This window comes from Phascolarctos cinereus, unplaced genomic scaffold, assembly GCF_003287225.1.
Source record: "Phascolarctos cinereus isolate Bilbo 61053 unplaced genomic scaffold, phaCin_HiC Scaffold_7;HRSCAF=346, whole genome shotgun sequence".
In the NCBI taxonomy this organism is placed as follows: domain Eukaryota; kingdom Metazoa; phylum Chordata; class Mammalia; order Diprotodontia; family Phascolarctidae; genus Phascolarctos; species Phascolarctos cinereus.
Window position 1 is genome coordinate 192,683,835 of NW_027556180.1, and position 15,988 is coordinate 192,699,822.

A 15,988-nucleotide genomic window follows, 5' to 3' on the forward strand; every position below is an offset into this window, starting at 1 on the left:
AAAATTTCTATTCATCTCTAGTCTTTTCATGAAGAATGCTTGAGGGACAGTTATGTGGTGCAGTGGATAGAGCTCTGACCTTGAAGTCAGGAGGACCTGAGTTCAAATCTGACCTTAGACACTTGATGCTTATTAGCTGTGTGACCTTGATAAGTTAACTTAACCCTGATTGCCTCACTAAAAAGTAAAACCAAGCAAACAAAACAAAGAATTCTTGAAAGTCCTCTATCTCACTGAATATCCATTTTTTCCCTGAAGGTTTATACTCAGTTTTGCTGGGTAAGTGATTCTTGGTTTTAATCCTAGCGCCTTTGCCTTCCTGAATATCATATTCCAGGCTCTCTAATTCTTCAATGCAGAAACTGCTAAATCTTGTGTTATCCTGACTGAGGTCCAACAATACTTGAATTGTTTCTTTATGGCTGCTTGCAACATTTTCTCCTTGACCTGGGAACTCTGGAATTTGGCTATAATACTCCTAGCTGTTTTCATTTGGGATCTTGTTCAGGAGGTGATCAATGCATTCTTTCAATTTCTATTTTACCCTCTGGTTGTAAATATGAGGACAGTTTTCCTTTATAATTTCTTGAAAGGTGTTGTCTAGGCTCTTTTCGATCATGGTTTTCAGTTAGTCCAATAATTTAAAAATTCTCTCTTCTGGATCTGTTTTCCAGGTCAATTGTTTTTCCAATAAGCTACTTCACATTCTCTTCTACTGTTTTTTCATTCTTTAGGTTTTGTTTTATTGCTTCTTGATTTCTCATAAAATCTTTACCTTCAATTTTCTCCACTTTATTTTTATTTTCATTTTTTTTTGCTTTTTTTGTGAGGTGATCAGGCTTAAGTGATTTTGCCAGGGTGACACAACTAGTAAGTGTCTGAGGCTGGATTTGAACTCAGGTCCTCCTGAATCAAAAGCCAGAGCTCTATCCACTGTACCACCTAGTTGCCCCTCCATTCTAATTTTCAAGGAATTCTTTTCTTCAGTGAGATATTGGACATCCTTTTCTTTTTTTGCCAATTCTGCTTTTTCATGCATTCTTCTCCTGATTAATTTTTTTGATTTCTTTTGTCATTTGACCTAGTCTGTTTTTTAAGGTGTTATTTTCTTCACTAATTTTTGTGTCTTCTTTACCAAAATTGACTCTTTCCTCATGATTTTCTTGTATCACTCTTATTTCTTTTCCCAATTTTTCCTCTACCTCTTACTTCATTTTCAAAATCCTTTTTGAAATCTTCCATGGCCTGAGACCAATTCATATTTTTCTTGGAAGCTTTTGATGTAGGAATTTTGTCTTTGCTATCTTCTGAATGCGTATGTTGATCTTCCTTGTCACCACAATGGCTTTCTATATTCAGAGTACTTTTTTTATTGTTTGCTCATTTTCCCAGCCTCTTACTTGACTTTTAACTGTTTTTTTTTAAAGTAGGCTCTAGAGCACCTAGGTGGCGCAGTGGATAGAGCACCAGCCCTGAAGTCAGGAGGAATGAGTTCAAATTCAACTTCAGACCAAACACTTGGTACTTACTAGCTGTGTGATCCTAGGCAAGTCACTTAACCCCAATTGCCTAAAAAAAAAACAAAAAAGAAATAAAGTAGGGCTGTGCTTCCAGGGTGGAGTGCACACTGTCCCCAGCTTCAGGAGTTTTACAAAGCCGTTTTTAGAAATACTTCTAAGTAACGTGTAAGTTTTCAGTCCTTCCTAGGTAGTATGATCTAAGGAGAAGTGTTTACTACTTTCTTTGCTTGTGTTCCAGTCTGTGAGTGACCATAAGCACTGTTTTCCACCTTTGAATTGTGAAGACGGTTCCCACTTCTGTGCTGTCATAAGCTCTGCTGTGCTAGTGCTCCTCTTCACTCTGGAACTACTGTCCAGGACTCTGACCAGGATCTGAGTATGGCAAAGAAATAGAGTCCTGCCTCAGTGCTAGTAAAGAAGACTCCTGTAATCTCCTCCTTCGACCTTCTTACTGTCTGTGAACTGAGAGCTCTGAAAGAAGATGCTGACACTGTTGCTGGTGAATCAGTCACTCCCAAGGCCTACTCCTGATTTGCTGTGACCAGGGCTGTGCTGGCATGTCCTGAGCTGGACTGTGTTCTACTCTCACACAGGTGCAACAAACCTTTCCTGCTAATCTTCTAAGATATTTTTCATGTTTGTGGGATGAGAGGTCTAGGAATTGTCACTGCTGCTTGTCCCAAGGCCTCCTTAGAGTTTGCTGGGGCCAGGTATACACTGGTGCAACATGCATTGGAATGTGCTCCTTTCTCACCTGGTGCAACAGACCTTTCCTGCTGGCCTTCTAAGTTGGCTTGGGCTGGAATTTGTTTCACTTCATCTTTTTGTGGGTTCTGCTGCTCTAGAATTTGTTTAGAATCATTTTTAAAGGTATTTGGAGGGGTTTCGGGGAGAGCTCAGTTGAGTCCCTGACTTTACTCAGCCATCATAGTTACACCTCATAGCTAGTCTGTTCTTTAAGAGATCTTATGGTACTATGTCCAGCACAACATGCTGTTATAGTTCCCAAGTGAAGGCTGGTAATGAAACCATTCCCCAAATTCTCTCTTTCTTTTAAGAATGCTAATTTTATTTTTCTGCTTAACAGAGGGCTTATGATGCCTCTGATGGATATGACCCACATCTGAATAAGTAAGAGTTATCAGCAAAATGCTTCCATTGTTCTTGGCCACAGTTGCAAAGGACTTTGCCCAATATTACTGTATTTCGACACTAGACTACTCAATAGGAGCCATGGCCATTAACCAGAAGTGATAATATATAACGAACTTTTTGGTCCATCCCCCAGGGTTTCCTTACATGGAAGTAATGCAGCTTGTAAATCAGCCAACATGGAGGAATTGCTTTGCCCTCCACATAACACTAATAATCAGATTAATAGATATCAATATCTAGTTATTCATGCTTCTTTCCTTGCAGGTGAATCCATTAGGGACTCATACAAAATGACTTTTTTTACTGTTTTTTTTTTGTTTTTTGTTCTTTTTTTAAAAATTTATTTTTACTTTTCAACATTCACTTCCACAAGATTTTCAGTTCCAAATTTTCACCCCAACTTGCCCTACCCCCCACCCCAAGATGACATGCATTTTGAATATCCCTTCCCCTAGTCTGCCCTGCCTTTTATCTCTCCCCCTCTTCTCTTATCCCCTCCCCCTTCTATTTTCCTGTAAGGCAGGATAGATTTCTGTACCCTATTTCCTATATTTTTTATTTCCCAGTTGCATGTGAAAACTTTTTTTTAAACATGTGTTTTTAAAATTTGGGTTCCAAATTTTCTCCCTTCCTCCCTCCTAACCCACCCTCACTGAAAAGGCAAGCAACTCAATATAGGCTATACATCTGCAGTTATGCAAAGCACTTCCATAGTAGTCATATTGTGAAAAACTAACTCTATTTCCCTTAATCCTATCCTGCCCCTCCATTTACACTATTCTTTCTTTTGACCCTGTCACTCCTCAGAAGTGTTTGCTTCTGATTATCCCTTTCCCAATCTGCCCTCCTCTCTATCATTCCCCTGCTCTCTTGTTCCCTTCTCCTCCTATTTTCTTGTAGGGTAAGACAGATTTCCATACCCAAATTGAGTACGTATGCTATTCCCTCCTTAAGCCAAATCCTATGAGAACAAGATCCATTCATTCCCTTTCTCATTCCCCTGTTTCCCCTCCACTGTAAGAGCCTTTTCTTTTCTGTTTCTTTTTTTGTGAGATAATTTATCCCATTCTATTTCTCTCTTTCTCCTTCTCTGAGTATAATCCTCTCTCATCCCTTAATTTTATTCTCAAGATAGGACCCCTTCACCTTCAAGTCACCTTTTGCCCTCTATCTGTGTGTGTATATCTACATCTATTTCTATTTCTATTTCTATTTCTATATCTATATATACATATAATTTTCCCCCCAACTACCCTACTACTGAAAATAATCTCATAATTATAAATATCATTTTTCCATGCAAGAATGTAAACAGTTCAACCTTAATAACTCTCTTATGATTTCTCTTTCCTGTTTACCTCTTCATGTTCCACTTGTGTCTTGTATTTGAAAGTCAAATTTTCTGTTCAGCTCTGGTCTTTTCATCAAGAATGCTTGAAACTCCTCTATTTCACTGAATGACCATTTTTACTCCTGTGGGATTATACTCAGTTTTGCTGGGTAGGTGATTCTTGGTTGTAATCCTATCTCCTTTCCCCTCTGGAATTTTACATTCCATGCCCTCCAGTCCCTTTGTGTAGAAGCTGCTAAATCTTGTGGTATCCTGCTTGTGTTTCCTCAATACTTGAATTCTTTTCTTTTCTTTTCTTTTCTTTTCTTTTCTTTTCTTTTCTTTTCTTTTTTCTTTCTTTTCTTTTCTTTTCTTTTCTTTTCTTTTCTTTTCTGGCTGCTTGTAATATTTTCTCCTTGACCTGGAAACTCTGGAATTTGGCAACAATATTCCTAGGAATTTCCTTTGGGAATCTCTGTGTATTCTTTCAATTTCTATTTTGCCCTCTGGTTTTAAAATATCAAGGCAGTTTTCCTTGATAATTTCTTGAAAGATGATGTCTAGACTCTTTTTTCTGATCATGGCTTTCGGATACCTCATAATTTTTAAAAGATCTCCCTTCAACCTATTTTCCAGGTCAGTTGTTTTTTCCAATGAGGTATTTCACATTGTTTTCTAATTTTTCATTCTTTTGAATTTATTTTACAGTGTCTTGATTTCTCATAAAGTCACTAGCTTCCAATTGCTGTATTCTAATTTTTAAGGAAATATTTTCTTCAGTAAGCTTTTGGACTTCCTTTTCCATTAGTCCAGTTTTGCTTTTTAGGGCATTCTTCTCCTCATTGGCTTTTTGGACCTCTTTTGCAATTTGGTTTAGGCTTTTTAAGTTATTTTCTTCAGTTTCTTTTTTTTTTTTTGGTTCTCCTTTAGCAAGCTGTTGACTTGTATTTCATGATTTTCTTGTATCACTCTCATTTCTTTTCCCAGTTTTTCCTCTACTTCCCTTACTTGCTTCTCAATATCCATTTTGAGCTCTTCCAAGGCCTGGGATTAATTCATATTTTTTTTTGGAGGCTTTTGATGTAGAAGCTTTGACTTTGTTGTCTTCTTCTGGTTGTATGCTTTGATATTCTTTTTCACCAAGAAAAGATTCTATAGTCTGACACTTCTTGTGAGGTTTGCTCATGATCCCAGCCAATTACCTGAGTTACAAACTCTTTGTTAAGGTAGAAGTCTCCTTCCAGTGCAGAGAATGGACAGCAAGCTTCAGGGGTTTGTACAGTTGTTTTCAGAGATACTTCTAGGGACATATTTAGTTCTTCCAAAGTTTTATGATAAGGGTCAAGATGTTTACTCCTCTCCAGGCATGTGCTGTGGTCTATAAGTGACCATAAGCTCTCTTTTCTGTCTTGGAACTGTGAGGAGGATATCCTTTCTGCAGACGTTATAAGCTCCATCATGCCAACACTTCTCCTAGCCCCAGGACCACCATCCAGAACTGTGACCCATATCCAAGCACGGGCAAAGCAAGAGATTCCTGCCTCAGCACTGGTAAAGAGATCCCTGCAATCCCTCTCTGATCAGCCACTGGATTCCCCCTCAGTCTGTGGGCTGGGAGCTTATGAGGCAGCCATCTCCCTTCGGCTGATCGGGAACTGGGGCTGAGACCTAGCTCCACTCTTACCACAGAAACACACTTTTCCCACTGACCTTCTAATTTTTTCCTGGCATTCATGGGTTGAGAAGTTTGGAAACCACCACACCTGCCACTGATTAAGTCCTCTGAGGCCTGCTCCAGGTTTACTGTGGTCTGCCCACACTGAACTGGGCTCCTCTCCCACCCTAGTGAGATATACCTTTCTGATCAACCATCCAGGCTGTCTTGGGCTGGAAATGTGTTTCACTCTGTCTTTTTGTGGGTTCTGCTGCTTTAGAATTTGTTTAGAGCCATTTTTTATAGGTATTTGGTGGGGTTTTGGGGAGAGTTCAAGCAAGTCACTGCTTTCACTCTACGAACTTGGCTCCACCCCCACATTCCCCAAAATTACTTTTATCAAGATCCAGGGACACATTTGTCTAGTGGAATAGTGGAGACACAAATAATTGGGGCCCTGGCTGAGGGTCTTAGCCTCCAATAAATTTATAATCTCTTCATTAAAAGCTGTAACACCTAACAGATCAAGTTGGGAGTGATTTCATCATTTCCATGTAACAACTGATGCTGCATGTGACCTACTCTCTTCCTCGAGGAAACATCTAATAGTTCCCAGCTCACAGTAGGTAACTTTAGAAGAACAGTAATGACATGACCTTACATCATCTCTTCACTAGCAAGTAGGGTCCAATAACAGACTGACAGTAGATTTTCAAATATAGTATACGGGGAGTCTTAAACATTTGTATATTTAAAGTTCACAATTTCCAGCATTCACGTGATTTTTTTTTCATTTGGTGGTATTTTATTTTTCCCCAGTTACATGTCAAGAAAATTTTTATCATTCATTTTCATAAGATTTTGAGCTCCAATTTTTTTCTCCCTCACCGCCCTCTCTTCTTCTGAAAATGGTAAGCAGTTTGATAAAATGTATGCATGTGCTATAATTTAAAAGAAAATTGTATTAGTCACAATTGTGAAAGAAGAAACAGAGAAAAACACTAGAAATAATAAAGTAAGTGAAGAAATATACTTCAATCTGCATTCAGAGTACAGCTGTTCTTTATCTGGATATGGATAGCATTTTCCTTCATAAGTACTTTGTAGTTGTCTTGGATCACAGTGTTGCTGAGAAGAGCTGAGTTATTCATAGTTGATCATACAATGTGGCTGATACTATGAGTGTTTTCTTGGTTCTGCTCATTTTATTTTGTATCAGTTCATACAAGTGTTTCCAGGATTTTATGAAATCTGCCTGTTCATCATTTCTTATTGCACAGAAGTATTCCATTACATTCATATACCACAACTTGTTGAACTATTCCACAATTGATGGATAAGCCATCCACTTCCAACATTTTGCCAATATGAAAAGGGATGTAATAAATATTTTTTGTACACATAGGTCTTTTCACTTTTTTATGACTTCTTTGGGATACAGATCCAGTTTGGTTAGTCTTTGGGTATAGTTCCAAATTGATCTCCAGAACAGATGGATAAGTTCACAAGTCCACCGACAGTGTTCCAAATTTTACATATCCTCTCCAAAATTTATGATTTTCCTTTTTTTGCCATATTAGCCAATTTGATAGATGTGAGCTATATCTCAGAGTAGTTTTTATTTACATTTCTCAATTCAAAAGTGACATAGAGCAGTTCTTCATATGCCTGTAGATAGCTTTGATTTGTTTATCTGAAAACTTTTTGTTGATATCCTTTGACCATTTATCAATTGGGGAATGGTTTGTATTGTTATAAATTTGACTCTATTTCCTATATATTTCTCAAATACATCTCACCAGAAAGACTTGCTGTAAAGATTGTTTCCCATCTTTCTTCTTTCCTTATAATCTAGTGCATTGGTTTTGCTTGTACAAAACCTTTTTAAATTTAATATAATCAAAATTATCCATTTTATATTTTGTAATGAACCGTGTTTCTTGTCTTGTCATTAATTCTTCCCTTCTCCATAGAACTGACAGGTAGACTACTCCTTGTTTTTCTAATTTGCATATGGTGTCACCCTTTATGTCTAAATCACATACCCATTTTGACCTTATCTTGGTATACAGTGAGAGTTGCTAGTCTATACCTAGTTTGGGTCTTACTGTTTTCTAGTTTTTCCTAGCACTTTTTGTCAGAGTGAATCCTTAGCTCAGATTCTTATAATCTAGCCAAGGGCTCAGATTCTTAAAATCAGGCCTGCTTGTGTTAGTGATACAAATACTTAGATTCCTTAAGAGTCTGCCTAATATGATGGATGTTCTAATAAACTTGTCTTTGGCTAAAAGAAGGCTTGGGTCAAGCTCATTTAGGCAAGACCAGTGTGTTGTGATTTCAGGGTTCCAGCATCACTAAATCTCAACATTTTGGTGGCCCATATGGGGAAGTTGCCTAACCCCAAGCTCTTCTCCAGCCAAGACTAGAAGGTATTTAAGCCTACTCCCTTCTTTCTTGCCCTGAAGTTGGGGTTGCTCTCCGAACACCTAGGAAGGCTTGGAGGTGCTTTTTAGGCACTTATAAGGCTGTCTTGCACTTGGCCTGGCACCCTCAGGATCCTGGTCCACTGGTCCACTGGTTTGGTTCAAGGCCATGGGCCTGGGTATGCCTTCAGCAGCATAGAGGACTAGAATGGATGCCCTATCCAGAAGCATATGCCCAATTCTGTAAACTGGAAAAACTGCAGGTACTTTTTGGTTCCCTGAGGCTTACTTTCCCCCTTCCCTCTATACCCATGAATCCTCCTTTATGGAGGCTACAGGAAAAGTTAGAAAAGCTAAAAACATCTTAGCAGATTCTGGAGGTTTTGTGATCAGTTATTAAGGAGTTTTGAAACACCTCCTTACAACCCTGGTAACTCCCTTCTCCCACTCCCTTCCCTTGAGTCAAGAGGGTAGCTGTTAAATCCCTCTCATCAGAGAAGAGAGTTTCACCTTCCCCCTTTTAATTCACCCTCCCCCACCTGGTGAAGTGAAGGATGGGGGAGGGGCAGCAGCCACAGTGTGGGCCCCACTGGCAATGACCTTGGGCCCTGGGGCAACCTTGGCCTGGGAGCATCTCCCAGGTTCAGCACATTCTACTCAAAACAAAGAATCTAGCCTCTGGAATTGGGTAAGCACACTCTTAAAGTTTTAGTTGTACCTGTTTATGATGAGATGCTGACTTTTTACACCAGGACAAATTTAAATTAAATCCTGGAAAATTTTTTCTTATGTTCTGGTTAGGGAAACTTGCTATTCAGGTAAAAGCTCATGGGATTTTATTTTGAGTTGCCTGATTGGATCATAATAATCCATCAATGACCAATAACCTACCAGCTGAGGGAAATGCCACAAGCTATTCAGAAAAAAATATGATGCTGGTAGGAAGTCAGCATTGGGAAAAGCTGAGAGGACAATTGCAGCCTCAGTCTAAGATGGGATTCTCCTAGCTCAATTTACCCATTATATTCCTTTGAAAAGGAATGCTACCCACCTGGCTATTCCTGAGTCTGCCTATGAGGTAGATTTGATGTGAATTCAAGATGTTTTGTCCTGAAATATTTGGGCCCTAAATTTTGTCCCTGCTTTATACTTTTATAGCAAATTTCTATAGTCAGAGCAAATAGACAGTAAAAGATCAATGCAAGTGTGTGAGATCTGGCTATTCTGACCTGAATGTGTAATCATTCAATACCCCCAAACAATTGAAATTACATGAGAAACATCTTCACTTTGGTTTGGGGAGGAGAATTTCAGTGATAATTAAAGTGAAAGTCAGTCTCTTGGCAAATTCATTTGTGTAGCTATTTAACCCAGGGGTGGAAAACCTGTACCTGAAAAAGTGTTACTTAAATTTTAGAAAAAGTAACAAGATCAGATAATCCCGCAGGGCACATGTAAATGATTTTAATGGGTCTCTTACACTTTTACTTTTTCCTATTTCTTGGCCCTCCAGTCTTTTCTGTCACATTTGTGTCTTCCAGATTACAGGCCATTCACCCACAGTTTGCCAGCAAACAGCAGGTACCAGCCAATAACCCCCATTGTTCCCTGGATGTAGCCTATGCTCAGTTCCAGTCAACCTCCTCTTTGGGACCCCCTTGAGGTAGGGACAGCTCTATGCCCCTTGCCAATAGGAAGCAGTTTCAGAAACCAAGACCTTTGCCACCTTACTCCAACAGAATTTGGGTCCCATTTGTTTGAAAGGGGAATGATGAGGTTGGGATCTAAACCCCAAAAAGGAAAATCCTAGGACTTTCCCAAATTCCTGGCCTTTGCCTGAGGCTGTAATCCACTCAACTGGCTTTTCACTGTGTCCAGGCCCAACCTCCTAATTCTCTTACCTCCTAATTGTCCCTGGCCACTGCCCACCCTTAATCCTATCTAGACTCCATTCTCCCTTGGCCACATGGTCCAGGTCCCTGGTGTTCTATTTACTCCAGCTTACTGGCCACTTCCATCCAGATCCTCCATTGATCCCTCCTTCAGTCACCAAACAAACTATTTGGACCCTCCTAAATCCCTCCCACAGTCTTTCCTTATTTAAAGTCCATCTTATCTCCATTAAGGTGCTCAGATTCTTATAATATAGCCCAGGGCTCAGATTCTTAAAATCTGACCTGCTTGCTTTAGCAATATAAATGCTTAGATTCCTTAATTATCTGCCTAATATGACAGATGTTCTAATAAACCTAGTCTTTGGCTGAAAAAAAGAGTTCTTATCCCAAAAGTTGAGGTATTTGGGTTTCTCAAACAGTACAATTACTATGGTCCTTAATGACTTTTTCTTCTGTACCTAATCCATTCCACTGATCCACCACTCTCTTTCTTTGCCAGTATCAGATATTTTTGATGATCAGTTCTTTGTATCTTTGTGGTAGAATCATACATTAATGCAAAACAAAGATAAAATCCTTGAACTATCCAAAATGTCCAATAATAGGGGAATGGTTAAAAAAAATGGTAGCATGTGAATGTAATGGAATACTACAATGCAATACAAACAAGTATGATAAATACAAAGAAATTTTGAAAGACATGAAAATTACAAAACAATAAAGCAAAACCAGCACCTAGCTCCCACTGTATCAAGAAAAATGAATAAGAAATAATGGATATATTAATGGACATATTAATCTTGGTGAGGACTTAAAGGGAGTGACAGAAAAAAGTATATTTTATGTTTTGATGTTAATTTAAATATATAAGGTAAATAAGTACATTTATTTGATTACTGGTTTTCAATATAAATTATAATAAAATCTTTACTTTTTAAAATTAATTTTAATTTACACACATCATAAGCATATTCATATTCACATACATAAATACCATAACAATATTTCATTATGTGACTTAGAAAAGAATCTACAATTCTACCTAGATTGATTTTTTTTCCATTTCTATATAACATAGATTTTTCTCCTATCTAAAGAGGTATTTTGCCTTATGAAGTCACTAAGAGTAACTATGGGCATTTACTGTTGACATCTCAAACATAAGATGTAAAAAGTGTAACTCTGCGTCTTTCTTCCTAAACCCGTGTCCTCTTTCAATCTTCCTTATTACTGCCTAGAGTATCACTGATCTTTGTCTCCTAGGTTTAAGACCCCTGTTATCCTTGACTTTTTACTCTCCCTCACTCAAAATATCCAATAATTTGACAAATCTCACTTTCTCTATCTCCACAACATCTCTCACATCAGATTCCTTTCTCCACTCACACATTTATTTCAGTTCTTATCACCTCTCACTTTTAATATTGCAACAGTCTAATTGTTCTCTTTATCTCAAGTTTCTTCTTTGCCCCAACCTAGCTTTTGAATTTCATTTTAGGTTTTTGCCCTTTCTGCACTGTACAATCCAGCTAGACTGGCCTGTCTCTGTTCTTCACATACACAATACTCCACCTCCCATAGCTGTGCCTCTATATTTACTGATATCTTATTCTAAAAAGTATACCTCTTTACCTTTACCTCATAAAATATCTCACTTTCATTAAAACACAGTTAATGGGCGGCTAGGTGGCACAGTGGATAAATCACCGGCCCTGGAGTTAGGAGGACCTAAGTTCAAATCTGGGCTTAGACATATACCACTCACTAACTTTACACATGTGTGCCCTCTCCTCTATCATCCTCCTGCTCTCTTATCACCTTCCCCATTCCTGTTTTCCTATAGGGTAAGATGGATTTCCATACCCAACTGAGTGTGAATGTTATTTCCTCCTTAATGCAGATATGATGAGAATAAGATTTACTCATTCCCTTGAACCTTCCTGTTTCCCCTCCACTATAAAAGCACTTTCTTGTCTGTTTTATGTGAGATAATTTACCCTATTCTACCTCTCCCTTTCTCACCTTTTCCCACTGACCTTCTAAGTTCTCTTTGCTGTTTGTGGGTTGAGAAGTCTGGAAACCACCACAGCTGTTTGTGATTCAGTCCTCTCAGGTCTGCCTCAGGTTTGCTGAGACTTATTTGCCTACACACCATGCTGAACTGAGTTCCTCTCCAAGCCCAGCACAATAGATCTTTTCAATCAGTCATGCAGGTTGTCTTGGGCTGGAAATTTGTTTCACTCTGTCTTTTTGTAGGTTCTGCTGCTCTAGAATTTGTTTAGAGCCATTTTTACAGGTATTTGGAGGGGTTTGGGGGAGAACTCAAGCAAGTCACTGTTTTTTGTTGTTGTTGTTTCTGTTGTCGTTGTTTTAACTACTGCTAGCACCTTTGAAGAAATTAGATGTATTTGAGTCAGTCTATGGATTTTGATAACGTCCATTGGCAGAGCCATTAAGGCAGATTTTAAACTTGGTTCCCATTCTGCATTTCTTGTAGCTAACTTTCAAAACAGTAATTCAGTGGAAAGCGTGGCAGGATGCTCATTTTTCTCACAATATTCAATCATATTTTATTTCTGATGAGAGCTGTCTATATCACTTTTACCTGTTTATATTACTGGAAAAGGTAAGCAGAGTAAAAAAAAATTTTCCCCTCACTACACCGTCATTATTGCTGAATACATAATCTTCTAGTTATATGCTTTCAGCAATATGAGAAATAGACCAGACAATGATATCTGATTCACATATAAATCACACCCATTTGTTTTTCTTTTTAAGAACTTCTTGTCTACCTGGTTAACTGCATTACTACATCTTCACACCACACACTGTCAACCTAATTACCTACCTAGTTACCTACATTATCACATCTTGGCAAGCAGGGTAATTCTTTCTGAGCTCATTCAGGCTAATTCTCACCCAGTGCCTCCAGAAAAGTAGTGACCATTTGCTTACCCTACAATTGTCATCTCAATTCCCTGGGAATAGTCTTTAACATGAAATTCATTGCTGCCTGCAAGAGATCTATGTATTTTTTTTTTCACATAAGAACTATCAAAAACTTACCACCTAAATTTGAAGAAGTCCTAAGAAATAAAGAGGTCACCAAAATTTCAAACTCTCAGAAGAGAGCTATCCATTTTAAATTATATTTTGGTTCACTTTGTAATAGAAATCATCTCTTTTGCTATGCATTATGTACACAATTAATAGGTTTTCAGAATGATTAAACACCTTAGCTTTACTTTAACTATTATTCCTACAAGCTATTTATTCTGGGCATAGTAAAAAACAATTGAAATTTATAAAATATTTTGTTTTCATACTATAGCTATAAATAACTTCATGAAATTTTATATCTACTTTTTTATGTTTTCAAATAATAAACCAGTGGGAAAATATTAATACATTTTTAAATTGAATTGGCAATTGAATAATGTGTTTAGAATCATAGATTTTTTGGAATTAAAAGTAACTTCAGAGACCATTTAATTTAACTCTATTTCAAAGCATGAATGTAATTGATAGCTATACTGAGACATGATCATCTAATTCATATATGAAGAATGCCTGTGATGGGGAACTCATTTTCTAATTAATCCAATCCATTCTTAAACAGTTTTAATTGTTAGAATGTTTTTCCTTAAAAATTTAATGGTAAACCATCTTTCTCTAACTTCTAAACAATGATTATATTAAAGTGTCCTATGTGATCAAGATAAATAAGATTGACACATTTTCCACATAATAATCCTTCAGAAAAGGAAACTATCATAAGTCCCTTAAATCTTTTAATGTTTAATATCCCAAGATCTTTTAAACATACTCATGTCATATTTTCCAGTCCTCTAAGAACACTTGTATTTCTATTGTAGATTTCTTCCTTTTTAAATCTCCCTCCTCCACTCTGATTCTTAGAATCAAATATGATACTCTACATATGCTGTAAGAAGGAAAAGGCAAAACATAAATTTATATGATATACATAATGTAAATATATACATACATATATGCATGTGTATGTGTGTGTGTGTGTATCACTGCATTTATTCTCAGAAAAATATGAATTCAATTCAAATCTCACAGTCTACATCAACAACTTGAACATTGAGAAGTCACATCATATTTGTGACCCTCACCTTTCTCCTCTGATGTTCTCAGAGGAAGAATCTAAAATCCCTATAAAATAGGGCTTAAGTACCTTCTTTACAAGGATGTTCTAAGGATATAATGACATATTACTTATAAAGTGTTATGTTATTGAGCATGCTGTACACAAAAATAATTAGGAGTTTGTCATTGTTCTTATTGTTGTTTTCTCCATAATAACTACTTTGTAGCCACATTTACCCGTGTATGTTGTTATGAAAACCACAGTGGAGACACTGGTCCTGGCAAATAGCCAGGTTCTTGGTGCAAGCGATAGTCAATCACTCTGATTCCCATTGCTACTCTCCAGGCTTTTTACGTATGTGAATCATGGCATGTTATTCAAATAGTTCAGCAGCTGACTACCAGCCACTCTCATTCTCTTTTTTCCATCTGCCATCAACACTAGCCTGAGAGGACAAAACAGTGAATGAAACTATGGCTTAGTCTCTGGCAAAGGCGTAGAATGTAGTTGAACTTATTTGTAGTTGATTTTTTTAACCCAAATAAGAGACTTCACATTTGTTCCAGTATCATCTCACTAATCAAGAAGTAAAAATCTTTTTGAATTCCATAGAAACCTGGCTTGGTTTTCTGTCATCTGATAATTTGATCAACATATCATCTATGACTCAATCAGTCTTAAATTAAAATATTGAACAGAGTTGAGCCAATGGCACTGCATTAAAAACCAACCATACATAATTATAATACCCATAATTATAACAATCATTGGATTCTGTTGGTTGATTAATTTGAGATCCTCCTCAAGTTAAGTTTATCCAAAGTATGTGCCTTTTGGTAGAAAAATACGGAAAAAAAAATAGTTTAGCCTTCCCACCTTATCACTATCTTTCATTGGCATCATTCCAATTTTGCTAAACTCAATCACACTTAGTGATCTTATATCTTTTCTGATCTTTCCTTTGAATTCATTGTAAACCCAAATTTATCTTGTGTTTTAGCTGTGCTTTTACTATTTTTACATAGCTGTTACACATGAATTTTCTTTACTTAACTGTTATCACTTTCTTCTTTCAGACAAATTCTTCATATGTCTCAGAACATCTATATTTTCTTTAGATTGAATTGCTTTCTTTAGACACCATTCCTCTATCTTCTTTATGTCCTTATCTGAATTCTACATCATCATTTGGTCAAAATTTTGTTATTAATGCTCCTTCTTCCCTTTCATCTTCCCTACTGAACAACCGATTGTCCTTTCCATTCTCAGGCCATGGGACCACATATATCCTGTCTTTGAACTGTTTTGAATCTATATTCCTTAAGGCTATTTACAGGTTAGACTATAGCTGGCATTCCCTAACTTATCTATCATAAACTTTGTTATAGAATGGTTTCTGTCTCCTAAAGGTGCTATCATTTATTTTTATAGTCATTTTTAAAAATTTATTATTTTTAACAGTAATTATTGTACCCTTTTTATCATTAGGTCAATTTTGCTTTTAAAGGTGTCATGTTCTTCAGCATTTTTGTGTGTTTTTTAGGAAGCTTTTTTTTCTTTTTAAATTTTCATACATCACTCATTTTCTCAAATTCTTTTCTACCACTCTTACCTCTTTCTCTAACTCTTCCAGGAATTCCTTCTGGCCTTGGATCCAATTGGCACTTTTCTTTAAGACTTTTCTGCTAGTTGTTTTCATATTCTTGTCATTGTCTAAATTTATGCCTTGATCTTCCCTGCAACCACAGTAGCTTTTTATGATCAAATTATTTTTGTGATTGTTGTTTGCTCATTTTTCCAGGCTATTTATTAACTTTGAACTTTATGTTAAAATTGGGCTCTGCTTACCTAGGAATGGGGAGGCACTGTGCTAAATTCCAGGCTTTTTGGTGCT